Source organism: Rutidosis leptorrhynchoides, chromosome 8, assembly GCF_046630445.1.
Source record: "Rutidosis leptorrhynchoides isolate AG116_Rl617_1_P2 chromosome 8, CSIRO_AGI_Rlap_v1, whole genome shotgun sequence".
NCBI lineage: Eukaryota > Viridiplantae > Streptophyta > Magnoliopsida > Asterales > Asteraceae > Rutidosis > Rutidosis leptorrhynchoides.
The window spans coordinates 84,741,784-84,746,058 of NC_092340.1; positions in this window are offsets into that span (position 1 = coordinate 84,741,784).

A 4,275-nucleotide genomic window follows, 5' to 3' on the forward strand; every position below is an offset into this window, starting at 1 on the left:
TACAACATAACTATATATAAATAAAATATAGTAAAAATAAATATTAAATGATTGTAATACTCGTTTAATGTTCCGATTGATATTAAGCAAACTAAATTTAAACTTATATGATTTTAAAATGAACGGTGATCCGAAAATGAGTTCTATAAATTATAGACTTATTAAAAATGTATTTAGAAGCTGTTTATGAAATTTTGAAACTTTTTATATTTTACTTAGGGTTAGGAGTGAATAATTAATTTAATTTTTATTTAATAGTTAATGACAAAATTTTATACCATAATGACCAAAATAAATAAAGATGATTACTATAAAATTTTAGGAATTTTTCGAAGACTTTTATACACCATTAATTAACAACGGTGCACGATATACTCTTCATATTAAAAGTGTCAGCAGGTATTAATTATTAGACCCGTGATTTTGAATAATGATTGATAGTGAATTACTGTATTCACTTTCCAATTGAGTATTAATATATATATCATTTGAGTTGATTCCTTTCTTCTACAACTACAACCCCCACATGCTTACCACATTGATTTTTATCTTCTGCTGGTCGAGCAACTTAAACATCTCCACTACTACCTTGTCAATCAAAAACTCTTCCAAATAACCTCCTTCAGTTACTATTATTTATTTATTTTTTTGCCATTCAATGGCCTATGACCACCCGAACCTTTCTGTCTCATGCTCGATGTTACAAGCACCAACACAGCCCAATATCACCACACATCATAAACCGGTCACTACCACCTTGACCGTCGCTAAAACCACCCATCAATCACCATCACTCCATCATCATTATTTTTCTTTCGTGTGAAGTTTCTTTTCGGTTTCTGTTAGGATCATGAACAACATAAGACACCTTTTCTAAAAAACCATCTTCCCCATTTAAACAACACCACCATCTACCATTTTATGTTTTGTTTTAACTACAACCATCATCAAACCATAACCAACGGCTCATCAAACCCACCATCTTCTTCCTCTTAAACACCAAACCACAAACCCACTTCCGGTTTACCATCAAACAACATCACGACCCCATCATATTTTGTTTGCTACTGCTGCATACAAATTGTTTTCTGTTTTGATCATGAACACCGACACCATCAGACACCTTGTCTTTCCATCTATCTCTCTCCCTTTTCTGTATTGTTAGCAACCCTCCATCACCAAAACTATCATAAATAGTTTCGGCTGCTATACATGTTTCTGTCTTCCATTTATTTTGAAACCACCAACACGAACCACCATCTTCATCTTCTCCGATCACTAAACAAACACCACTACCTCTAGTCACTATCTGTTTCTGTTTAAAAGAACATCAACAATCTTCCATCACCTTGACACCAACCATCTCCACCACCAAGAACCACAAACAACCACCTTGCAATATTTTTTTTTCTTTCTCGATGGGTAACGAAGAGGTGGACAATGAAAAGAAGAGGAATAGCGACGGCTGAAAGTTGATTAATTTTATTCCTGTTACCGAGAAACACCGACAATTTTTTTTTCTTTCTTTCCTTATTAAAAACGGGATGGGCTTATATATATATATATATATATATATGTTTGGGATTGTTTTGTTTAATGGATTGGAATATATGAATTGGGCTGGAAATTAAATCGTTGGGCTTAGAATTGAATATGTTGGAAACGACACTGATGAAGACTACCTGCTATTTCTATTTTTTTTTCTTTTCTTTCTTGAACTAAGATGATGAAAACCATGATGATATGATGACGATGTAATATCACGAAGAAGATGAAGGGAAAACGATAATGGTGATGATGAAAAGACGAGAATGACGATGAATTAATGATGGTGAATTTATGTTAATGATCGTAAGAATATTATATAAAGATATATATGTACGATGATGGTGGATCATGATGAAGGTATTATTACTCGATGAAGATAATGAAATAGTTGGTTTCGACAGTGATGTTATTATGGTTGTTAATGTTTTCTTGATCGATTGAGATGAAGTGAAGAAGTAAATAGAAACAGAAATAAAAATGGGTTTAATATAATTCGTATCCAATATAAATTATAAAAATGCAAATGGCGTGATGGTTTGAGTATGTTTTGGGTTAGCGGGAGGTTGCGAGTTCGAGCCCAGGTAGTGGCGTTTTATTTTTAAAGCTCCTTTCTTCAAAGGTTGTACATTTTTATTATTATTAGTATTATTATTATAGTTATTATTATTATTTTTATAAAAATACAAACTTTTATTATTAGTAGTAATTTTACCAAATAAATATTAGTTACATAAAAATATATTTAATAAATATAACATAAATATATTAATATGTTTATAATAAAAATTATTTATTTAAAGTATATATAAAATAAATGTACTTAATTAATTAATAAAACCTATAAATTATTAAATATAACAATTATATCACTAATAATATATAAATTTGTTCGATTATCATTATGTGTGTTAATTTATATATAAATGATATAGGTTCGTGAATCCGAGGCCAGCCCTGCATTGTTCAGTTCTGTCGTATGAATATTTTTACTACAAAATATTGTATAGTGAGTTCATTTGATTCCCGTTTACTCTTTACATTTTGGGACTGAGAATACATGCACTGTTTTTACAACTGCTTTATTAAATGCTTTTGAAATATATTTTTGAACTGCGAATACATGAAATGCTTTTATAAATGTTTGATGAGACAGACACAAGTAAAACATTCCTCGAATGAATTATTATGCAGACAGAAGTTTTGTGGATTATTATTGAATTATGTGGACATGATAATTGGCACCAATTGATGTGAATATTTTTCCCCTGATTATTATTGCTTGGTAACCTAAGAATTAGAATCGGGTATGGTCCTAATTCACGCGAATCCTAAAGGTAGCTACCGGGTTTAACACCCCCACCCAGAATGTTCACTAAACGGAAGAGCTAGTGGGTGTGGTGTTTAGTACTTCGAAGTTTATATATTATACAAACGAGATGTTCTGTTTTGGGGATATTATTTATGCGCATTATATGTTAAGGTCGGTTACCAAGCCAAGCGATGAAAGCAAAGTGAATGTTATGTATCGAGAGAATGATTTTTATACACAGGTTATGTGTATTATTTTTGTGCACGAGATATGTGTACGGTTATTTAAAAATCGCGAGGCAATCTATGGGGGAGAAAAGGATACGAACCTACTCTGCTAAGCATTATGAAAAATGGTTTTGTACACGAGATAGGTGTACTGTATTTAAATCTTGTGGTCTATCAAAATGATGAATTTTACTGTTTATGATAAACCTATGAACTCACCAACCTTTTGGTTGACACTTGAAAGCATGTTTATTCTCAGGTATGAAAGAAATCTTCCGCTGTGCATTTGCTCATTTTAGAGATATTACTTGGAGTCATTCATGACATATTTCAAAAGACGTTGCATTCGAGTCATTGAGTTCATCAAGGATATTATTAAGTAATTTATAGTTGGATATATTAAGAAGTGGTATGCATGCCGTCAACTTTTGATGTAAGGAAAGTTTGTCTTTTCAAAACGAATGCAATGTTTGTAAAATGTATCATATAGAGGTCAAGTACCTCGCAATGAAATCAACTATTATGAATCATTTATAATCGGTATGAATGGGGCATTTCAAATTGCACAAAATTCAACTTTGTGATTCTAGGGTTCTCAAAAATTGGGGCTTTTTAAGTTTGGTTGTTTGGGATGAAATTGGGTGTTGTCTAAGGTTATTTTCTAGTCTACCAACATGCTATTGCCATGTACCCTTGAATTTAGTGTTTCTTTCTTGTGGAATTGAAATTAGGGTTATTGACCTTAGGGTTTGACTGGCTTTGAATTTTTGGGCATTGAATTTGTGATTTGAAGCATGAAACACTCTGGCTTGTGATTTTAATATGTGCTTTCGGTATGCTTTTAAGGTTATTTAGGTTCGCTAGGATTTCACTTATCTAGTTTGACCCGAGTTGACCATTGTACAATCCTTGCATATTGATCATTTTAGCCTAAACATGACAATTGTGAAGCTTATAGTATTGGATTAAATTTAGGGGGCGTGTTACCCCATTGATGTTTGATTGCGAGAAATTCGATGTATGCTAATGTTATAAAGTTGTGGTTGCATTTGTTGCACTAATGTTTCAGGTGATATACAAAGGGAAAGGAAATGAGCAAACATCCAATATCTATGAATGGTTACAAGAGGTTCTTCAAAATGAGACTCTAGAGCCTCAGATGCTTAATAGAATTCAAATTTCGTGTGCCCA